Source organism: Stomoxys calcitrans, chromosome 5 (assembly GCF_963082655.1).
Source record: "Stomoxys calcitrans chromosome 5, idStoCalc2.1, whole genome shotgun sequence".
Lineage (NCBI taxonomy): Eukaryota > Metazoa > Arthropoda > Insecta > Diptera > Muscidae > Stomoxys > Stomoxys calcitrans.
The window spans coordinates 18,450,266-18,475,643 of record NC_081556.1 but is presented as its reverse complement, the minus strand read 5'-3'; the positions used below and the strand labels follow the sequence as shown (position 1 = coordinate 18,475,643).

The 25,378-nt window shown below is 38.3% G+C and overlaps 2 protein-coding genes and 1 non-coding gene across 5 annotated transcripts in view; 2 read left to right on the top strand and 1 right to left on the bottom strand.

The window, feature by feature from the left end:
* The window catches only part of LOC106084327 (general transcription factor 3C polypeptide 3), a 237,951-nt gene that overhangs the window by 85,853 nt on the left and 126,720 nt on the right, over positions 1–25,378 (top strand). The window lies entirely within an intron of this gene.
* LOC106084326 (mucin-2) overlaps positions 1–25,378 on the bottom strand; it is a 198,202-nt gene that overhangs the window by 74,178 nt on the left and 98,646 nt on the right. The window lies entirely within an intron of this gene.
* Trnal-aag (transfer RNA leucine (anticodon AAG)) lies at positions 6,214–6,295 on the top strand. The gene has a single exon. It is a non-coding gene; the product is annotated as a tRNA-Leu (tRNA).

Below are 25,378 nucleotides of genomic sequence, written 5' to 3'. Positions count from 1 at the left end.
AAATGGCACAACAGCCACAATTGCGTAAAACTGAGTTGCCCATGTTCCCTTTATGTTGTTGGGGCAAGTCTATAATCTTAAATTCAAACAGGTGCTGGTTTCAAAAAAATTGAACAGCCTTGTATACAAAAAGTAGAAATCATTTAAAGCGAGAAAACAAAAACCAGAAAAGAAGTTCTATTTAATTGAAGTAACATTGCTGGGTGTTCTAAAAATACACGGAAGCGTAACATTAAAACAAAAGAGAATTTCAACACTTTTTTTTTGTAGTGGCCACAATGGGAAAGTTCAAATTTAAAATGTTAGGAAACAAAAAAGTCAGAAAACACCGACCAACCGAACGACCGGCTGACTGACTATCGACTTGGCAGCACCCAACATCACAACACAGAAAATGTTACACCATATAAACCGTAGAAGAACACAAGCATTAATGTTAAACATTGTGTATGTGTTTGATGTTTGGTAACTGCGACCCACTGTGAACTCTACTTTGTTGCTAAACGGAGGAGGCATATTAATCCCTAGATAGGGTATTAAAAATATAATGGGTGAAAACGTATAAATTTTTATAAATATGCATTCCCCAAGAAAAAGGGTAATAAAACTACTCTTTTTCAAGGGAAAGGGTAATAAAACTACTCTTCCTCAAGGGAAAGCGTAATAAAACTACCCTTCCCCAAGGGAATGGGTAATATAACTACCCTTCCCCAAGGGATGATAAAAATACCCATCCCCAAAAGAAAGGGGTGATAAAAATACCCTTCCCCAAGTAATAGGGTAATAAAAGTACCTTTCCCAAGGAAAAGGGTAATAAAAGTACACTTCCACAAAGACAAGGGTAAAAACAGTATCCTTCCACAAGGGAAAGGGTAATAAAACTACACTTTTTAAAGGGAAAGGGAAATAAAACTACCCTTCCCTAAGCGAAAGCGTAGTAAAACTACACTTCCCCAAGGGAAGGGTAAAAAAATTACATTTCCCCAAGGGAAAGGGTAGTAAAACTACACTTCCCCAAGGGAAGGGTAATAAAACTACCCTTTCCTAAAGAAAGGGGTAATAATACTAACCTTCCCCAAGGGAAAGGGTAATAAAACTACCCTTCCCCGAGGGAATGGGTAATAAAACTACCCTTCCCCAAGGGAATGGATAATAAAAATACTCTTCACCAAGTGAAAGGGTAATAAAATTACCCTTCCCCAAGGAAAAGGGTAATTAAACTTCCCTTCTTAAAGGGAAAGGGTTATAACACTAACCTTCCCCAAGGAAAAGGGTAATAATACCCTTCCCCAAGGGAATGGGTTATAAAATTTCCCTTTCCCAAGGGAAAGGATAATAAAACTACCCTTCCCCAAGGGAAAGAGTAGTAAAGCTATCCCCCTTCCCCAAGGGAATGGGTAAAAAAAGTACCCTTCCACAAGGGAAAGTTTAGTAAAAGTACCTTTCCACAAGGGAAAGAGTAAAAGACGTACCCATTCTTAGGAGAAAGGTTGATAAAAGTACCCCTCACCAAGAAAAAGTGTAATAAAAGTACCCTTACACAAGGAAAAGGTAAAAAACTACACTTCCTTTATAGGAAAGGTAATAAAACTACTCCCAAGGGAAAGGACAATAAAACTACCCTTCCCCAAAAGAAAGGGTGATAAAAATACCCTTCCCCAAGGAAAAAGGTAATAAAAATACCCTTCCCCAAGGAAAAGGGTAATAAAAGTACCCTTCCCCAAGGAAAAGGGTAATAAAACTACCTTTCCCCAAGGGAAAGGGTAGTAAAACTACACTTCCCCAAAGGAAGGGTAATAAAACTACCATTCCTCAAGGGAAATGGTAATAAAACTATGCTTCCCCAAAGGAATGGGTAATAAATTACCCTCTCCCAAGTTAAAGAAAAATAAAACTACCCTTCCCCAAGGGAAAGGGTAGTAAAGCTATCCTCCTTCCCCAAGGGAAAGGATAATAAAAGTATTCTTCCCCAAGGGAAAGGGTAAAAAAGTACCCTTCCACAAGGGAAAGGTTAGTAAAAGTACCTTTCCACAAGGGAAAGGGTAAAAGACGTACCCATTCTTAAGGGAAAGGTTGATAAAAGTACCCCTCACCAAGAAAAATAAAAGTACCCTTACATAAGGAAAAGGTAAAAAAAACTACCCTTCCTTTATGGGAAAGGGTAATAAAACTACCCCTTCCCAAGGGAAAGGATAATAAAGCTACCCTTCCCAAGGAAAAGGGTAATCAAACTACGCTTCCCCAAGGGAAAGGATAATAAAACTAGCCTTCCCCAAGGGAAAGGGTAATAAAACTACCCTTCCCCAATGGAAAGGGTAATAAAACTACCTTTGGCCAAATGAAAGGCCAATAAAACTACCGTTTTTAAAGGTAAAGGGTAATAAAACTACCCTTCTAAGGGAAGAGGGTAATAAGACTACCCTTCCACAAAGGGGAAAGGATAATAAAACAACTTTTTCCCAAGGGGAAGGGTAATAAAACTACCTTTCCACAAGGGAAAGGGTAATACAATTTACCCTTTCCCAAAGGAAAGGTTAATAAAATTACCTTTTCCCAAGGGAGAAGGTAATAAAACCACCCTTCCCCAAGGGAAAGTGTAATAAAACAACCCTACCTCAACAGAAAGGGTAGCAAAACTATCCTTTCCCAGGCGAAAGGGTAATAAAACCCCACGAGCAAGGGTTGTATAGCTACCCTTCAATAAGAGCAAGGGTAATAAAACTACCCCTCCCCAAGGAAAAGGGTAATAAAAATACCCTTCCTAAAGGGAAAGGGTAGCAAAACTAACCTTCTCTTTCCCAAGAGCAAGGGTAATAAAACTACCCCTTTTGAAGGAAAAAGGTAATATAACGACGAAGGAAAAGGGTAATGAAACTACCCTTTTCGAAGAAAAACGCTAATGAAACTACCCTTTTCGAAGAAAAACGCTAATGAAACTAGCCTTTTCTAAGAAAAGGCTAATGAAACTACCATTTTCAAAGCAAAGGGGTAATAAAACCACCATTTTCAAAGAGAAGGGGTAATAAAACTACCCGTCCCTAAGGGAAAGGGTAATAAAACTACCATTCCCCAAGCGAAATGGTACTAAAACTACCCTTCTCCAAGGGAAAGGCTAATAAAAATACCCTTCTCCAAGGGAACGGGTAATAAATCCACCCTTCCCCAAGAGAAAGGCTAATAAAACTACCGTTCTTCAAGGGAAAGGGTAACAAATTTACCCTTCCCCAACGGAAAGGGTAACAAATTTACCCTTCCCCAACGGAAAGGGTAACAAATCTACCCTTCCCCAAACGGAAAGGGTAATAAAACTAACCTTCGCCAAGGGAAATAGCTTAAACGTACCCTTCCACAAGGAAAAATGTAATAAAACTGCCATACCTCAAGGGAAAGGCTAATGAAACTAGCCTTTATCAAGGGAAAAAGTAATAAAACTACCTTCCGTTAGGGAATGGATTATAAAGCTACCCTTTCCCAAGGGAAAGGTTAATAAAACTACCCGTTCCTAAGGGAAAGGGTAATAAAAGTACCTTTCCTTTAAGGGAAATGTAGTAAAACTACTCTTCCCCAAGGGAAAGGGTAATAAAACTATCCTTCCCCAAGAAAAGGGGAATAGAACTACCCTTCCCCAAGGGAAAGGGTAATAAAACTATCCTTCCCCAATGGAAATGGTAATAAAACTATCCTGCCCCAAGAAAAGGGGAAATGAAACTACCCTTCCCCAAGGGAAAGGGTAATAAAACTACCCTTTCTAAAGGGAAAGGGTAATAAAACTACCCTTTCTAAAGGGAAATGGTAATAAAACTACCTTTTTCAAAGGGAAAGGGTAATAAAACTACTCTTCCCGAAGGGAAAGGATAATAAAACTAGCCTTCCCCAAGGGAAAGGGTAATAAAACAACCCTTCCCCAAGGGAAAGGATAATACAACTACCCTTCCGAAAGGAAAAGAGTAGTTAAAATACCCTTCCCCAAAGAAAAGGGTAATAAAAGTACCCTTTCCCCATAGAAGGGGTGATAAAACTACCCTTCCCCAAGGGGAACATTTTTTTTACCCTTTGCCTCAAGGGTTTTATTACCCTTTCCCCCAAGAGGGATAGAACCCACTTATGTTAGGGTATATTGTTTCTTCAAATTTTTTATCGTTTATTGCACTTTGCCATGGGGAAACGAATAAACTAAATTTACCAAATTGTTTATTTACATTTTCTGCTTGCAATAGAGTACTGCGTGCGTTCGCTAAAAACAAAACTCTGTTGTTTATTTTTAAAACTTATCCATTTAAATATCAAATCGGATAGGCCACTAGACAAACAGTTCGATTTGGTTCAATACAATTCAATGCAATGCACAATGCTACCTACCAATGCACAACATAGGCATATACACTTTTTTTCCTCAGAATTTTAGTATCATAGAAACAAAAAAAAATTATGGGGAAAGTGGTAAAAGGAGGGGAAAGTTGCCTTTTTGGCGGTGCAATTAAACAAAATTTATTATAGCCGAGACAAATCAAATTGCTGCTGCTTGTGCTGCTAGTTGGCGGCGGTCGACATATTCCAACAAAACATCGAAATTTATGTAGGCTTCCATGTGAGTTGGTTTGTTGCAGCATAATGTCCATGTCTATGCATTTTTATTATGGTGGAATACTTTAAGGGTTTGATATGCCACTGTTTTTCATGGTTCATTAACACAATGCACACAGAAAAAGCTAATGTCATATTGCTGCAGACAGACGCCAAGTGTGTGTAGGGGCTGGTGGGGTTATTTGGAGTTATGTGATGTTGCAGATGATGATAATGGGGTTATTTTTTTTCTATAATTGAAATGCAGCTGACAATTATTACAAATTATTTTTTGGGTAGTTTGAACAGGTTCCAAAAAATCTTAGAGAGTAGCAGTGACTAATTATTGCAACTATGCCAAAAGAAAATTTACTGCTTTAAAGGCAGTGAAGATAGAGTACTCAATGTATTACAGCTTCTATAGTTATGCAAAAAGAGTTATATATGTTTTTTTTACCCTCCTCCATAGGATGGGGGTATACTAATATAGGCATTCCGTTTGTAACACATCGAAATATATGTCTATGACCCCATAATGTATATATATTCTTGATCACCATGACATTTTAAGTCGATCTAGCCATGTCCCTCTGTTTGTCTGTCTGTGGAAAGCACTCTAACTTCCGAAGAAGTAAAGCTAGGGGCTTGAAATTTTGCACGATATAGCTGTTGTAGCTCCCATATAAACCGATCTTCCAAAAAAATACTTCTTGAGCCTCTAGAGAGCGCAATTCTTAATATTAAACGCAACTATGATGTTTTCTATGAAATTCATCAGATGTGCCAAGTATGATCCCAATCGTTTTATACCCTGTTATAGCTCCCACATAAATCGATCTCCCGATTGTACTTCTTGAGCTTCTAAAGAGCGCAATTCTTATCCTGACTAAAATTTTGCCAAATGACTTCTCCTATGACCTCCAACATATGTGCCAAATATGGTCTGAATCGGTCGATAAACTGATGTTGCTCCCATGTAGTCCGATCTTCCGATTATCCTTCTTGAGCATCTATAGACCACTGTTCGATGATTTCTAAGCAGCGGTTTTCCCCTCCTAAAACTGCCAACATTTGTGAGGTACTATGCCATGTCAAAACCTCTCTCCATAGAAGTGTCGCACTACGGCACTCTGTTCTGACTCGGCTATAAAAAGGAGGCCCCTTATCATTGAGCTTAAACTTGAATCGGACTGCACTCATTGATATGCGAGAAGTTTGCCCCTGTTCATATAAACCAATTTCCCAATTTATTTCTGGAGTTCATGTATACTACTAATAGGGTCTTAGACCACTTTTTAACAACATGAAACTTATTAAATCAATTTAACTTTCTGCAATCTTGCAACAAAATAAATGTTATGCATTGCAGTGTGTCATTACAACATTTGTTCCATTCTGCTTCCAACATTACCTAAGATAACCCAAATTTATCTTTTCTCACAAGCGCCACCAACCAGTCAATTTGTGCAATACGAAATGTTTATAAATTTATCTGAAAAATGTTATTAGCAAAGACACCAACCTTGTTCAAGGTGAATTTAGGTATCGAATAAATTCACCACACTACAACTCAGTTCACCACGCAAAGACTCAACTAATAATAAATAATGCCCACATTCATATCAGCAATAAGCAATGCCACTGGCATGTGGTAGCGTGGCCGAGCGGTCTAAGGCGCTGGTTTAAGGCACCAGTCTCTTCGGAGGCGTGGGTTCGAATCCCACCGCTGCCAAGGTGATATTTTTGTTTTTTTATTTCTTTTTTATTATAGTTTTTTTTTTCTTTTTTTGTAATTCTTTTTTTCATGGTTATTAATATTTTTTCGTTATTTATTTTTGTTATTTTTATTTGTTGACGTTTATTATTAAGTTTTATTTTATTAGTTCATTTAAATTAAATTTAATTTAAATTAAATTTAAATAATTTATTTTAAGTTTGTGTAAAATTTTTTTTTTATTTATTTTTTTGTTTTAATTTTTATATTCACATGTTTTGCGCAAAATTTATTTGATCTTGAAATAATTCATACAATCGGATATTTTCGGGCTGCGGACCATAGGATAATCTGTCTCTATTACAAATAGAACACAAAAAATCCTTGTTTTTTAAAGTTAGGCAGAAAAAGGTGTTTTTTTTTTTGCTTTGTAATAGCATTTGACTGGATTCCTAGATCGCGATTTCGTTTGGAACCACCCAAACTCGTCGACAAGAAAGAAAATTACTCCACATCAGATGTTTCTACCGATCTTCTTGAGCCGCTAGAGGGCGCAAATCTTATCCGATTTGGCTGAAATTTGTTATAACTTCTAATAACTGTGACAAATATGGTTCAAATCGATCCATAACCTGATATAGCTGCCATTAAAACCGATCTGGGATTTTGACTTCTTGAGCCTCCAGAGGGCGTAATTTTTATCCGTTTTGGCTGAAATTTTGTTCAACGGCTTTTCCCATGACCTTCAACATACGTGTCAAATATGGTCCGAATCGGTATATAGGCTGATACAGCTCCCATATAAACCGATCTCTCTATTTTACTTCTTGAGTCCCTAAATGGAGCAATTGTTATACGAATTGATTGAAATTTTATGAAAATGACATCTACTGTGGTCTTCAACATTCAATTCAATAATGGTCCGAATCCGATTTCTATTTGAAAAAGTCATTCAAAGATCTTGGCAAATGCGATCCATGGTTGAGGGTATATAAGATTCGGCCCGGCCGAACTTAACACACTTTTACTTGCTTTTTTTTTAATTGTTTTAAATATATTTATTTCTTATCTTTTTTTATTATTTTTGATTTTTTTTATTATTTTTTATATATAATATTATTTTATTTTATTTTTTATAATATTATTTTATTATATAATATTATTTTTTAAAATGTATTACATGAGGATAAAACAAGTAAGAGCGTGCTAAGTTCGATCGGGCCCAATCTTATATACCCTCCATCATGGATCGCATTTGTTGAGTTCTGCGCGGTATCTCTTTTTAGGCAAACAAAGAATATTGAATGAGAACTGTTATGCTATTGGAGCTTTATCAAGTTATAGTCCTATTCGGACGATAAATGAATGCTTAACATTGTAGAAGTCATTTCAGTTCATTCGGATAAGAATTGCGCCTTGTAGGGGCTCAAGAAGCAAAATCGGGAGATCGGCTGTATCAAGTTATTGATCGATTCAGACCATATTAGACACGCATGTTGAAGGTCATAAGAGAAGCCTTTGTACAAAATTTCTGCCAAATCGGATGAGAATTTCGCCCTCTAGAGGCTCAAGAAGTCAAGATTCCAGATCGGTTTATATGGCAGCTATATCAGGTTATGTACCGATTTGAGCTATACTTAGCATAGTTATTGGAAGTCATAACAGAACACCTCATGCGGAATTTCAGCCAAATCGGATGAGAGTTGCACGCTCTATTGGCTCAAGAAGGCAAGATTCAAGATCGGTTTATATGACAGCTATACCAGATTATAAACCGATGTGAATCATACTTGTCGGAAGTGATACCAAAACACCACGTGCAAAATTTCAGTCAAATCGGACGAGAATTGCGAACTCTAAAGGCTCAAAAAATCCCAAGACCCAAGATCGGTTTATATGGCAGCTATATCAAAACATGGACCGATATGGCCCATTTATAATCCTAATCGACCTACACTAATAAAAAGTATTTGTGCAAAATTTAAAGCGACAGACAGACGGACGGACGGACAGACGGACGAACATGGCTAGATCGACTTAAAATGACATGACGATCAAGATATATACGTTATGTATATACTTTATGGGGTCTCAGACGCATATTTCGAGGTGGTACAAACAGAATGACCAAATTAGTATACCCCCACCCTATGGTGGAGGGTATACAAATTAAATGTATTTGTTTGAAACACCAAATTACTCGTGCTGCACTTGCTCTCAGAATCACTTCTTATCTAAATTTGTTATATTATTTTTTTTTATTCTTTGTTCTCCGACAACTTTTAGCCTATCTTTAAAGTACATTTTAATAAAACCTTGTCTTTCATTTGCATTTATTAATATTAATTACTTTAAAGTGCGAATAACGCCTTCATCCTACAGCACAAAACTATTGGATTGCACAAAAAGTAATTGCGGATTTTTCATATAGTCGGGGTTGACAAATTTTTTCACAGCTTGTGACTCTGTAATTGCATTCTTTCTTCTGTCAGTTATCAGCTGTTACTTTTAGCTTGCTTTAAAAAAAAATTGTAAAAAAAGTATATTTGATTAAAGTTCATTCTAAGTTTTATTAAAAATGCATTTACTTTCTTCTAAAAAATCCGCAATTACTTTTTGGGCAACCCAATATAACAACTAAGAATGTGTTGTATGGAGATTTTCTTTCTTTTGTTTGACCATTGCGTTTTGCGACGTTGCTTTACCTCTGGTTGTATGTTATCTAAGCTCTGAGCTAGAATGAAAATATTGCGCATTGCTTCTGATCTTTGACTAAGCCACCTCCAGTAGAGCACAAAATTGAAAAAAAAATAAATAAAAATAAGAAACAAAATAAAAACAGAATTAAAACCGGCATAAACTGATTATTATGGCAACAAAAAATTCATATATACCGGTGACTTAGGCGCAATGCTTCGGTAAAGCTATCAAAAAGCATGAAGTCTGCCTAAAAGCAGACAAACAACAACGTAGTCGGCGACAGCCCAGAAACCAGAGAGATTTCTGGTTTTCTTCATGGGCTTAATAGAAATGTCAATAAATCGTTGCTTATCAACAGCTTAAAAATAAAAGCACCTTATACGCTTGCTGGTATTTAATAATAGGAACAAAAATGAATATAAATTCCAAAAATTAATATGCATTTATTTTTGTTTCTGCTGTGGCAACTGTTCCAGCAGCCAGCCAAGCCTTGTAAGCGGCAGCAATCTTCCACTGCTGACCTTGACTTTGATTTAATTTGACACTAATCCATTTGAAAATAAACTGGCAAAACCTTATAATTGCTTAAGTACTTGTGGTGGTAGCATTTTTTTCCCTTGTACTTCCCAGCAAGTGTTGTATAATAAACCAGCATCAACTGATCTGGTCTATGGACCATAAGCTGTCTGCGAAAAGTAAACAGCTAAACTCTTTATATAGTGAAGTGAAGTCTCAAATGCAAGTTAATAACACGTTAATGGTTTCATAAGAACTCATTGCAAATTCACAAAACAATGAAATGAGTCAGATTTAATAAAGACAAATTATAAATTAATGACTCTAATGGGGTTCAAGAGCTGCAGGAAACAATCTCCATGTAGTTGGGGGGCAAGGAAACTACCTTGAACTCGATAAGTTTGTAATATAAGAGCAAATTTGAAATGAGAATTTTAAATCGATAGGAAAGAAAACACAAAAAGATTAACTAAAAATTAAAGGTTTTTTCATAGATCGAAGGATTTTTGTAATGTTTTCGAGCCCAAGAAGAGGGTACTTGTTCCTGTTCGTGTGGTATCACAATGGACTAAACTGTCTATGTGTGGTTGATCACAAACGGCCACTCAAACTAAACCTAACCTCGAGGCAAAGAAGCAAAATTTTGAATAAATTTTGCTAGCCTCAATGATATTTTAAACTTCTTTAAAACATTCTGTTTTTAATAATAATAAGACGTAATGTTTAAAATATATCAAACTAGAGTTAAAGACAAAAATGTCTTAATATCAAGTAAAAAATCATTCATCAAAGTAAATGTTTCTTAAAATCTTTAGGCTAGATTGAATGGGTCGCCTACCAAAGGTGAGTTCACTCGGAGGCCAATTTGGCCCATTGTGGTACCCTAGTGAGAGAAAGGGAAGAAAAGGGAAAATGTGAGACCTCGTACTAGAGGTTATACACGAATAAAAAGAACAAGTAAAAAGGCCGAACTTTGGATACCCACCACCTCGGATATATATGTAAACCACCTTTCGCCAAAATCCGATGAAAAATGCATACCTTATGCCCCATAGCAGCTATATAGAAATATGTTCCGATTTGGACCAAATACTTATAAGTACAAGTCATTGTTCAATTGTGTATAACATATTATTGGTCTTTTAAGTAACTATATCTAAAAATAAACTGATCTGAACCATATACGACACGGATGTCGAAAAGCCTAACATAACTCACTGTGTCAAATTTCAGTGAAATCAGATTATTAATGTGCCTTTTATGGGGCCAAGACTTTCAATCGAGATGTCGGTCTATATGGCAGCTATATCCAAATCTGGACCGATTTGGGCCAAATTGGAGAAGGATGTCGAAGGTCTTAACACAACTCACGGTTCCAAATTTCGGGGACATCGGACAACAAATGCGCCTTTTATGGGCCCATAACCTAAAATAGAGAGACCGGTCTATATGGCAGCTATACCCAAATCTGGACCGATCTGTGCTATATTACAGAAGTATGTCCAAGGGCTTAACTTAACTAAATGTCCAAATTTCGGCGACATTGGCTCCAAAACCTTAAATCGAGAGATCGGTCTATGTGTCAACTATACCCAAATCTGAACCGATCTGGGCCAAATTGAAGAAAGATGTTGTCTAAGGGCCTAACACAACTCACTGTCTCAAATTTCAGCAAAATCGGACAATAAATGCGCCTTTTATGGGCGCAAGACCTTAAATCAAGAGATCGGTCTATATGGCAGCTATATCCAAATCTGGACCGATTTAAGAAAAATCGGATAATAAATGTGCCTTTTATGGGCCTAAGATCTAAAATCGGCGGATCGGTCTATATGGCAGCTATATATCAAAATCTAAACCGATCTGGGCCAAAATGAAGAACAATGTCGAAGGGCCTAACACAACTCACTGTCCCAAATTTCATCAAAATCGGATAATAAATCTGGCTTTAAAGGGCCTAAAACCCTAAATCGGCGGATCTGTCTATATGGGGGCTATATCAAGTAATAGTCCGATGTAGCCCATCTTCGAATTTAACCTGCTTATGGACAAAAAAAGAATCTGTGCAAAAATGTCAGCTCAATATCTCTATTTTTAAAGACTGTAGTGTGATTTCAACAGACAGACGGACGGACATGGCTCGTCTTAGATTTTTACGCTGATCAAAAATATATATACTTTATAGGGTCGGAAATGGATATTTCGATGTGTTGCAAACGGAATGACAAAATAAATATACCCCCATTCTTCGGTGGTGGGTATAAAAAGACCGGAGGAGTAGAGAAACCCGAGCGGGAGGTGAAGAACCGCCCTTCCCTACGCAAGCACGGACCTACCTACGCCGGAGCCTGTGAATCCGCAATCCAGGAACCATATACCGTGTCCCACTTCGCCACCGACGCCGCACTGGCCTTCCCCTCTACTGTGTTCAGTAGCTGGACAAATTGGTCTATAACCTGACATAGCTCTCATATAAACTGATCTGCCGACTTGACTTCCTGAGTCCTTACAATCCGCAATTTTTGTCGGATTTGGCTGAAATTTTGCATGCGATGTTCTATTACGACTTTCAACAAATGTGCCAAATACGCTCCAAATCATTCTATAACCTGATATAACTCCAATGTAAAGCGGTCTCTCGATCATCCTTCAACTAAATTTATTTTGTATAAATCTTTTGCAGAATCCATGGTGGTGGGTTCCCAAGATTCGGCCCGGCCGAACTTAGCACGCTTTTACTTGTTTTACTTGCTTTTTACATCTACTATGTCCCACCTCGCCACCGACGCTGCCCTGGCGATCCCCTGCTTCAGTTCAGTAGCTCGACAAATGGCACATAGGCAAGACCGATGACTGGTCCGCCCGACGCAGAGGAGGGGTTCGTACGCACTCGTCCGCCCTCTCATTTCCTGGAATCCCCTCATGCCAAGGAACCCATGTCAGCTTCACATCGTGGGCCCAGAGCCTGTCCAGGGATTCCAAACAGTCAACTACGCATCTCGACCACACCATCCTCGACCCCAAGGCCTTGAGCGCCGCCATACTGTCCACATAAATTCTGAGTTTCAAGGGCGGTAAGCCCCTTGTTAGAATTTCTCTTGCGGCTACTGCAATGGCACAGATCTCTGTCTGAAAGACCGTATACTCGTCCGGCAGTCCCAGAGACACACAGAGTAGACCCCCAATCCAGTTCCTAACTCCATCTTGGAGGTCTCATCCTCCTCAAGTACACCATCCGCCCCCCATTCGTCCCTCTCAGGAAAACGAATCACGAAGGCACTCATTCCAGTCGGCACTGGCGCCAGGTAATCGAAGATGCTCCTCAGTCTGCCCTCCGTATCCATAACACCCAGAATCGAACTGTGGCCGCAACCATCCTCTTTCAGCATGCCGTGCTCTCTCAGCCTAAGCGCGACCCTGGCGGCGCAGTTCCAAATGTAGGCCCCAATGGGTTGCATATCCAGCATCGCCTCCAGGTCTGCCTGCGGTGCGGATCTCAGCGCCCCTGTGATCCCGATGCAGGCCAGTCTCTGGACCTTCTCGAACTCCTTCGCACGCGTCCTCTTCTCTACGGCGTCCCACCATACCAGTGCTCCATAGGCCAGTACTGGTCTCACGATGGCCGTATATATCCAATAAATCATCTTGGGAGTCACCCCCCATCTTCTTACCGAACATCCTCCTGCAGGAGTAAAAAGCGCACAGTGCCCTACGGCTTCTTTCCTCGGTGTTTCTCTTCCAGGACAGTTTAGAATCGAGGACTATGCCTAGGTACTTCGCTTCCTTCGACAACCGCAGGGTGACCCCGTCCAAGGACGGGCGTCTGAACTCCGGTATCTTATATCTACGCGTAAAGAGCTCCAGCTCCGTCTTCCCTGGGTTGGTCTTCAACCCATTTCTGGTAGCCCATTGCGACAACCTCCTCATTGACCCTTCCATGATCTGGCTGATCGTCGACAGAAACTTGCCTCGGACCAGCAGCACGACATCGTCCTTATAAGCGATAATTCTCGTGCCGTCCCCATTGATATCCATCAGGATTTCATTAATTACGAGGTTCCACATTATCGTTGAGAACACCCCTCCTTGGGTCGTTCCTCTGGTCACCCGCCATCTGACCACACAATATCCCAGGTTTGCATTAATAATCCGGCCATAAATCATATTATTTGTCCATTGGGAGATTACGGGGTAAATCCCCGTGCGGTCCAGGGCGGCGACTATCGCCCCAATCTCCACATTATTGAAAGCCCCCTAAATATCCAAGAAGGTCGCCAAAGAGTAATCCTTTTGTCGGAGAGACGTCTCGACCTCCTGTACCACCTCTTGGAGGGCCATCTTCATCGACCTGCCTTTGAGGTATGGGTGTTGTGCCCCACTGAAGTTCACCGGCGTCAGTCCCAGTGTTTTCAGCAAAAACGATGACAGACTAATAGGCCTATAGTCCTTCGTCGTACTGTGGTTTATTCTTCCGGCCTTGTGGATAAAGACCACCTTGAATCTCTCAGACAAGGAGACAGCCTATCGTGTGATCTCTTTAATATCCTGCTGGAGAAGATTATATGAGATGCAGATGTGAATAGATATGGCACACTAATCACAAGAGAACACATGGTACTCGCCTATGCCGACGACATCGATATCATAGATCGGTCACCGGAAGAAGTAACTGCAGCCTTTGAAAGAATCGAAAGAGAGTCAGTGAAAATGGGTCTGGCAGTAAATGAAGATAAGACGAAATGGATGGTTTCAACTCCCAAAAAGCCTTGCACAACCGAGCATTTAAAGAAAATGGAGAAAGTTGAAATCCACAACTTTAAGACAGTCAGTAACTTTATCTACCTCGGCACCGCCGTAACCTAAACGAATGACACCAGTTTCGAGATTAAGTGAAGAATAATACTGGCAAACACTGGTCTAAGTAAGCAGTTTAGAAACAAGGCCACCTCTCCACAGACGAAGATTACACTATACAAGACACTGATATTTACTACCCGGGCTGTTATATGGTTCTGAAGCATGGGTACTTGTGAAAGCAGATGAGGCAGTGCTTGGAGTATTCGAGAGAAAGATTCTTCGTAAAATATATGGACCAGTTTGCGTTAACGGAGAATATAGGCGACGTATGAACCACGAGCTGTATGACGACGATAGCATAGTTACACGCATCAAAATACAACGGCTGCGTTGGCTAGGTCATGTTGTCAGAATGGATGAAGAAGCTCCAGCAAAGAAATCTTTTTAAGGTAAACACGGTGGTACACGCAAACCGGGAAGACCAAAAGCCCGATGAAAATATCAAGTTGTGGGAGACACCTCGAAACTTGGTGTCAGAGATTTTAGAATGAGCGCAGAAGATCGAGGCGCTTGGAACGCTATTCTACGTTCGGCTAATGGAACTTCCCTCCATGCCCTCGATATGTAGGACCATGCCAGGCTGGCCCTGCTCAGGCCATGGCAGGGTGACTCCAAGGGACTCCTGCAGCAGTGCCGGGATAATTCCGTCAGGACCGGCCGACTTAAATGGCCGAAAAGTGCGGACCGCCCACCCTATCTTCTCCTCGTCCACGATGTCCCTGATGAGATCATCCGTTAAGGCCACATGTGTAGGTATTGCGATGTCCTGATCGCCGAGCTCTTCCTGGCCGCCTGGGAAATAAGATCGTTTAAATGTTTAAAGTCATGCTAAAATTTTTTCAGTGTAAAAGGATAAGAGACTCTTCCCCTTATTACACTTATTAAGGTTTCATCTGCTTATACAGGTCACAATTGCCTTTTTAACCCACTTAGAGACCTTTGGGAAATATTTCAAAGAAACTTCATCATACCCAAAATGTATTGAATTACTGGGGAATTACTTCAAATCCCCTTAGTTAAACTTTCAATTTTCGCATGTCGCTATACGAATTACATAAAATGATTATTAGTATGTATTTCCTCCCTATAAGATAATTTGAAGTGGTCTCCCAACTTGATAATTCATCTATTGTTAGTATCTTAATTATTTTTATTTATAATGTTTTGTGTGCATTTTGTTATTAACACACTGGAACATGTGTGTGACGATGACGACGACGACGACAACAATCATGATGGAGTCTTTCTTTAATCCCCGATTGAAATTTGCCGCCTTATATGCATGAAGTAGCCAGAGTTTGAGGGTTTCCATTTAAAGTGCACCAAGGCAGCTTGCCATATAGACGGAAATTGTATTTTTTTTGTTTTTTGGTGGCTTTCGTTTGAAAATGTTCAAAGTGAAGGAAATGCATTTCCAAACAATTCCAAGAAATTTTTAAACATGTACTTGAGCATCAAGTTGGGCTCTGAGGTTTAATTCAATGAGTTTTCCATTTGGTTTTCCTCAAACTGCAACCATATTTTCCATGGTTTCTGCCACTGCTGCATTCGTTAGTAGCGACAACAGGAAATGGCATAGAAAATTTTTATAAAAATATTCCCAGGTTTTGTTTTAACAAATTTATTTTAATTATTGGGGGTTTTGTTAAAATTTCTAAATTTCCTTCACGAAATTTGAAATGGTTATTAAAATATAAAAAAAAATAAATCAACCATATGTGAAGGTGTTTATTGTGGCTTCCATCACATTTCAAATGGGGAAGGGGGGGGGGGGAATATGCATATTAATTTGTTCCATGTGGTAAAGGCTCTTGTGTCTCCTACTTCACCATTAATTAGCATGCAGTCAATGTCTTTTTTTCCCAAAATCATGGCTAAGAAAGACTTTGAGGCTAATTAGAAATCAATCGAACTCTAAGAAATTTATTAATAATATCCAACTAATTAGCAGCTATTGTTTTATGTTTCTTATTAACTCCGTTGTACGGGAGGAGATGTGGCATGCTAATCCGTCACATTTTTTTTTGATGTTTTTGGTGATAATTACCATGGGCAAATCGTTAAACCAATGACCCTAAAAGTTTACATTCATTTTTTTACTTTCCACCATAGGATGAGGGTATACTAATTTCGTCATTCCGTTTGTAACACTTCGAAATATTCGTCAAAGACCCCATAAAGTATATTATTCTTCATCCGCATGACATTAAGCCGAAGTTCGTCCGTCTGTCCTTCCGACTGTCGGTAACTAACGAAGGAATAAAGCTGGGTGCCTGAAATTTTCCATAAATTCTTATTAATGTAGGTCGGTTGGTATTGTAAATGCGTCAAATAGGTCCATGTTTAGATATAGCTCCCATTTAAACCGACCTCCCGAATATATTCTTGAGCCTCTAGAGGGCGCAATTTTTATCCGATTTAGCTGAAATTCTGTACGACGACCTTTCCTATGACCACCAACAGATGTGCCAAGTATGGTCCGAATCGATTTATAACCTGATATGGCTACCATATAAACCGACCTACCGAATATACTTTTTGAGCCTCTAGAGGGCTCAATTCTTATCCGATTTGGCTGACATTTTCCACGATGACCTTTCCTATGCCCTTTAAAAGATTTACCAAATATGGTTCAAACCGGTTTATAACCTGATACAGCTCCCATTAAAACCGACCTCCCGAATATACGTCTTAATCCTCTAGAAGGCGCACTTCTTATCCGATTTGCTGAAATATTGCACGATGACTTTTCCTATGCCCTTTAAAAGATTTACCAAATATGGTTCCAATCGGTCTATAACCTGATATAGTTCCCATTTAAACCGACCTCCTGTACATACGTCCTGAACCTCTAGAGGTTGCAATTCTTACCCGGTTTGGCTGAAATTTTGCACGAAAATTTTTCTATACAGATTTACAAAATATGGTTAAAATCGGTCAATAACCTGGTATAGCTCCCATTTAAACCGACTTCCCGAATATACCTCTACAGCCTCTAGAGGACGCAACTCTTATCCGGTTTGGCTGAAAATTTGCTCGTTGACTTTTTCCATGCCCTCCAATAGATTTACCAAATGTAGTTCAAATCTGTCTAAAACCTGATATAGCTCCCATGTAAACCGATTTCCCGAATATATTTCTTGAGCACCTAGAGCGTGTCATTTTTATCTGATTGAGCTGAAATTTTGCAAAATGACCTTTCCTATGAATTTCAACGGATGTATGTCCGAAGTATGCTTTTAATCGGTCGAAACCTTTATATAGCTCCCATACAAACCGATCTCCCGATTATATTTACTGAACCACCAAAAGGCGTAATTCTTATCCGATTTGGCTGAAATTTTTTACAATGACGTAATTCTTATCCGATTTGGCCGAAATTTTGCACGATGTCCTTTCCCATGACCTCCAACAGATTTACCAAATATGGTCCGAATCGGTCTATAACTATTTTAACCGACCTCCAGAATATACCTCTTGAGCCTCTAGAGAGCGCAACTCCCATCCGGTTTGGCTGAAAATTTCCACGATGGTCCGTGGCGGTCTATAACCTGATAAAGCTCCCTTGAGCGAGGTATGGTTCGAATCGGTTTTTTACCTGATATAGCTCCCATATAAACCGAGCTCCCGAATATACCTTTTGACCTTCTAAATGGCGCAATTCTTATCCTATTTAGCCTCTAGAGGGCGCGCAACTCTTATCCGGTTTGGCTGAAAGTTTGCATGCCTCCAACAGATATACTAAATATGGTCCGAATCGGGCGAAAACCTTATTTAGCTCCCATATAAACCGATCTCCCGAATATATGTACTAAACCCCCAGAAGGCGCAACTCAAATCTGATTTGGCTGAAATTTCGCACATTGACTTCTCCAATGATCTCCAAGTATAGTCTGAATTGGTATAAAACCTAATACAGAGGGCGCAGTTTTTATCTGATTTGGCTAAATTCTTTTGAATCGACTTCTCCTATGACCTTCCACATACGTGCTAAATATGATTTGAAACGGTCCATAAACTGAAATAGCTCTTATATAAACCGATCTCTCGATTTTACTCGTAAGGCCCCTATAGGGCCCAATTCTTATCCGATTTGATGAAAATTTGCATAATGACATCTACTGTGGTCTCCACCATGCAAACCAAGCATGGCCCGAATCGGTCCATAACCTGATATAGCCCCAAAAGCATAGCAATTATTATCCACTATCCTTTGCTTTCCTATATGGAGGTACCAAGCAGAGTGCTTGAAAAATGCGATCCATGGTGGAGGGTATATAAGATTCCGCCCAGCCAAACTTAGCCCTATACAGAAAAAAGGAATTTTGAGAATCAGACTACAAATGAAGATTTGGTAACCGGAACAATTTTTTTAAATGCCAAGTTGACAAACTTTAGGGGCCTGCCAAGGGGCGCCCGGACCACCACCAGATGGACCGAAGGTGGATTGTGGTACCGGATGCGGAATCCACTGCGCAGAAATTCACATCGACTGGGGTCTTGTAATTGCCACATCGCTGTCAAGAAACATTTACCGGTCCGATGTGTGCATATTTAGTGATAGATAGTCAGGCGGCGCCCTAAGACTTTTATGAGTACTAGAACTGAATATAAAACGCTACAACGTTTTGAGGTCTCTCTGGAGCGACAAGGTGACACAAAGTAACCCTATGCTGGGTCCCTGGTCGCAAGGATGTGCCAAGTAACAAAAGGCTGATTTGCTTGCCGCACTCTCAATAAAAGAAATTCAACCGCTCCATCATATGTCTACAACAAGTCGAATATCTAGAATAGTCTCCAATACAATATGACCCCGGTGGATATCTGGACATCTATGTCTGGTATCATCCTCATACAACCTAACCTATTTCAACAAAAAAAAATCAATAATTTTTTTACAAAAAATTCATTTTTTAAAAAAAATGTATTATTACAAAACATTTTATTTTTATAAAAAAATTTATTTACTAAAAATTTAAAAAAATATAATTTTTATGAAAAAATATTTTTACAAAAAAATTTTATTTTTACAAAAAAAAAAAATTTATTTGTATAAAAATATATAATTAGAAAAACAATGGTCTAAAGCCGGACAATATCCTGCAATGGAATCGCAAAAATTGTTATTTAAAAAATAATATATTTATAAATAATCTTTTTTAATTTTATTTTTTATTAAAAAACAAGTAAAAGCGTGCTAAGTTCGGCCGGGCCGAATCTTATATACCCTCCACCATGGATCGCATTTGTCAAGTTCTTTTCCCGGCATCTCTTCTTAGGCAAAAAAGGATATAAGAAAAGAGTTACTCTGCTATTAAAACGATATCAAGATATGGTCCGGTTCGGACCACAATTAAATTATATGTTGGAGGCCTGTGTAAAATTTCAGCCAATTCGTTTAAGAATTGCGCCCATTGGGGCTCACGAAGTAAAATAGAGAGAACGATTTATATGGGATCTGTATCGGGCTATAGACCGATTCAGACCATAATAAACACGTTTGTTGATGGTCATGAGAGGATCCATCGTACAAAATTTCAGGCATATCGGATAATAATTGCGACCTCTAGGGGTCAAGAAGTCAAGATCCCAGATCGGTTTATATGGCAGCTATATCAGGTTATGAACCGATTTGAACCTTATTTGACCCAGTTGTTGAAAGTAAAAATAAAATACGTCATGCAAAATTTCAGCCAAATCGGATAGGAATTGCGGCCTCTAGAAGCTCAAGAAATCAAATCCCCAGATCTGTTTATATGACAGCTATATCAGTTTATGAACCGATTTGAACAATACTTGGCACAGTTGTTGGATATCATAACGAAATACTTCGTGCAAAAATTCATTCAAATCGGATAAGAATTGTGCCCTCTAGAGGGTCAAGAAATCAAGACCCAAGATCGGTTTATATGGTAGCTATATCAGGTTATGGACCGATTTGAACCATACTTGGCACAGTTGTTGGGTATCATAACAAAACACGTCGTGCGAAATTCCATTCCAATCGGATAAGAATTGCGCACCCTAGAGGCTCAAGAAGTCAAGACCCAAGATCGGTTTATATGGTAGCTATATCAGGTTATGGACCGATTTGAACCATACTTGACACTGTTGTTGGATATAATAAGAAAACACGTCGTGCAAAATTTCATTCCAATCGGATAAGAATTGCGCACTCTAGAGGCTCAAGAAGTCAAGACCCAAGATCGGTTTATATGGCAGCTATATCAGGTTATGAACCGATTTGAACCATACTTGGCACAGTTGTTGGATATCATAACAAAACACGTTGTGCAAAATTTCATTCTGATCGGATAAAAATTGCGCACGCTAGAGGCTCAAGAAGTCAAGACCCAAGATCGGTTTATATGGCAGCTATATCAGGTTATGGACCGATTTGAACCATACTTGGCACAGTTGTTGGATATCATAGCAAAACACGTCATGCAAAATTTCGTTCCAATCGGATAAGAATTGCGCACTCTACAGGCTCAAGAAGTCAAGACCCAAGATCGGTTTATATGGCAGCTATATCAAAACATGGACCGATATGGCTCATTTACAATACCAACCGACCTACACTAATAAGAAGTATTTGTGCAAAATTTCAAGCGGCTAGCTTTACTCCTTCGGAAGTTAGCGTGCTTTCGACAGACAGACGGACGGACGGACGGACATGGCTAGATCGACATAAAATGTCACGACGATCAAGAATATATATACTTTATGGGGTCTCAGACGAATATTTCGAGTAGTTACAAACAGAATGACGAAATTAGTATACCCCCCATCTTATGGTGGAGGGTATAAAAATTTACAAAAAAATCTATTTGTATGACACTTATATTTTTCTAAATTTTATATTTTTATAAAAATTATATTTGTATAAAAATTATATTCTTATAAAAATTTTATTTTTATAAAAAAATTATTCGTAAAAAAAATATTTTTATGAAAATATTATTTTTTTTAAACCATTGTTTTTATTAAAACTTTTATTTAAAAAAAATATTTTCATAAAATTTTTTTTATAAAAAATTTTATTTTTACAAAAATTTTATTTTTACAAAAATTTTATTTTTACAAATATTTTATTTTTACAAAATTTTTTTTTTTACAAAAAATTTTATTTTTACAAAAAATTTTATTTTTACAAAAAAAATATTTTTATTAAAATTTTATTTTTAAAAAAATTATAATTTTATAAAAGAAAATAAAATAAAAAAAATCGATTTTTATAAAAAATTGTATTTTTATGAAATTTTTTTTTAATTATTATAAAAAAATATTTTTTAGTGTAGATACGATACCAGATTTCAATCTACAAGAAAACAAAAAATTCTGTTATCCATCTGAAATCACAAAATTTTCATTAAAAATAAAATTTCGACGAAATCAAATTTCCATAAAATCGAAATTTTTATAAAAATCGTTTTTTTTTTTCAGAAAAAAAAGTTTAAGTCTATATTTAAACACTTGCTCATCGAAATGAGTTGTCTTATGATTGAATACATCGTCTTCATCGTCAATAACATTGTGACGATTTTTAGTTATTTTGACCTTATATAAGTCTTTTCTCCCCTTAGGCTGTAAAATCTTTGCCATAGAAATCAAATAATGACAGACACAAAAAGTATAACGAAACTAATAAGCGTTTTTTTTTTTAATTTCACTTTTATTTCCTCTTTCGAAGAAAATAAAACCACAAAAATCATTAAAAGCAATTTTTCTTTCCAATTCTTTTTTGTCAAGAAAAAGAAAGGCAGCAACAACAACAACAAAAGAGTAAAACCAACAAAAGCGAGAAACAAGCAAACCATTATAGATGACATCAGTCATACTTAAGATTTATCAAAAATACAAACAACAAAAATTATTTGCAATAAAAATTAAGTTTCTTAAAGACTTAGAAAAAAAACAACAGCAACAATAATGATGAAAAAAAAACAATGTTAATTGTTCCGTTCATCATCATTCGTCTCGTCTCGCAGCAAAGTAGAAAAAATAAGTCTTAAACGTGGGTTGAATTTTTGAAAACAACAAAAAAAAATGCTGCAGCAAATTTTGCCAAGTTATTGATGACTTTTGAGGCTGTTGAGAAAGACTCTAAAAATGAATCTTGTTTGACTTTGACTTAGCAAACAAATAGCTCCCCCTTCCATCTAAAGTATAACAAAATTATTTTATTTTGCTTATTTTTTTGGTGACTGCCATAATTTTTGGTTTGTTGTTTTTTTTTTTTGCCACAATTGTCGGCAATTATTGCCAGTGAAAAAATTGTGGTCACGTCTCCAAACAACAACGTGTTTAGAGTTACAAACCAAAATGTTGCTGTGACTTGCTGGACTGGAATCGAAAATATAGGACACTAGTTTGTATCGAAAGTGACATACTACCCCCAAACTACTGCCACTGTAGGGCCACAGTAGCTTTTTAACCTGCCATCAACAATTATGGTTTTTATGTGGTACACTGAAATCAACTCAAATGTGTACTCACTAAAGTGGATTTATTTTGCGGTTTCGTTTTGCATGTCAAATTAAGACAGCATTTCATTTAAATGATATCACTTGTCAACGAATTTGCATAGTTTTTTTTGGAGCAATGCATTTTGTGTAGCAGCTTCATAAGAACATTTTCACATGAAGGGCGCGGAAAATCAGCTTACGATTGCAAGTATCTATGAACTTTGTTTGCTATTTTTTAGTTTACGAGTAAAAAGGTATTAAGTTGGACAAAACCGAACCTTAGATACCAACCACCGCGGATATATACAATACATATCAACTAAATTTCTTCAAAATCCGGCGAAAAATGTGCCATTTATAAACCTATAGCAGCTATATCGAAATATGGTCTGATTTGGACCAAACTCGGTAACTATGTCTAGGAGTTCAACTTAACTCACTGTTCCAAATTTCAGCGAAATCGGTTAATAAATGCGCCTTATATGTGTTAAAGATCGAAAATCGAGACATCGTTCTATATGGCAACTATATAAATATATGAAAATATAATCCAATCTGCAGCATATTCGATTGGATTATTATATAATTATTATATATTTTGAGTCCGAAAGACATGCCGTTGTGCAACCCTTCTTTGGGGAGAAGTTTTTTATATATATACCTCAAAAATGTCGCCAGCATTTGGAGGAGAAACCACCGCTTTTATGTACCCAAAGCCTTAAATCGGTAGATCGAATCTATTTGTAGAGGCTTTTGAATGCGGCTTTTATGGGTCCTAGGCCTTAAATCGTGAGATCGGTTTTCATGGCAGCTATTTTCAAATCGGCTTGAATGTCGAGGATTTCAGCGCAACTCACTGCTCCAAATTTGAACGAACTCGGGTAATAAATGCGCCTATTATGGTTCGTAGAACGAAATTTGGTAGAACGTTCCATATGCCAGCTATATCCAAATATGGTCCAATCTGGACCATACTAAGCAGGGATGGTGCGGGGTCTAACACAAATCAACAAATGTCACAAATTCATTTAAAGCAATAACTCTTCTACTCCTAATCCGGCTGATACTGCAACTCCTTCTCCTGTTCCTACTTCTACTTCTGCTTCTATTCTTGCTCCTTCTTATTCTACTCCTACTCCTATTCCTATTCTTACGCCTGCTCCTACTTCTGCTTCTACTCCTGCTCCTTCTTATTCTACTTCTACACCTATTCCTATTCTTACGCCTACTCCTACTTCTACTCCTATTCCTACTCCTTTTCCTATTCTTACTCCTACTCTTACTCCTACTCTTACTCCTACTCTTACTCCTATTTCTACTCCTACTCCTACTTCTATTCCTACTTCTATTCCTATTTCTATTCCTATTTCTACTCCTACTCCTATTCCTACTCCTACTAGGAGTAGGAATACTCCTACTCTTACTCTTATTCCTATTCCTACACCTACTCCCATTCCTACACCTGCTCCTTCTCCTACTCTTACTCTTACTTCTACTCCTACTCTTCACTTGAAACAACTCTCAACTCTACCCTCCACTGTACTCTCCGCTCTACTACCAACCTATCGCTTTACACTCCACTCGACTCTACTCTCCGCTCTCCACGCCACTCTTCACCCTACACTACACTCAACACTCTCCACTCCACCTTACTTTCGGCTCCACTCTACTTTCTACTCTTCACTCTACTCTTCATTCTACTCTCAACTCCACTCTCACCTCTTCTCTCCATTCTCCTTCCACTCTATTCTTCTCTACCGTCTACTGCACTCTACACCCCACCCTACTCTCCTCTGTACTCATCACTCTACTCACCACTTTACTCTCCATTGTACTCTTCACTCTACTATCCACCCACTCTACACTTCACTCTACTCTCCACTGCACTCCACTCTACACTCCACACTACTCCCCACTTTACTCTTCACTCCACTCTTCACTATACACTCCACTTCACTCTACTATACTCTTCACACCACTTTATTCTCCACTCTACATTTCACTCTAATCTCCATTCTCCTCTGCACTCTACCCACCACTCCACTCTACTCTCCAGTCTTCTTTCCACTCTACTCTCCACTTTACTCTCCACTCTACTCTTCACTCCACTCCACTCCACTCTTCTTTCCATACTCTCCACTCCTCTTTATTTCCCACTCTTCACTTCACTCTACTGTCCATTTTCCTTACCCTTCCCTCTACTCATCACACCACTCCCTTCTACTTTTCACTCAAGTCCCCGCTCTACACTCAACACTTCTCTCCACTCCGCTCTACTCTTTTCTCCACACCACTCTCCACTCTACTCTCCACATACTCTTCACTACACACTACACACTCCACTCTATACTCCCCACTCCACTTTACTCTCCATTCTTCTATCGGCTCCACTCTATTCTCAACATTTCTGTTGGAAATTTTATTTCCCTCCACTCTACTCTTCATTCTACACTTCACTACACTCTCACTTCTTCTTTCCACTCTCATTCCATTTAATTCCACTGCACTTTACTCCCCACCCTGCGCTCTATTGTACTCTCCTCTCTTTTATCGACTCTAC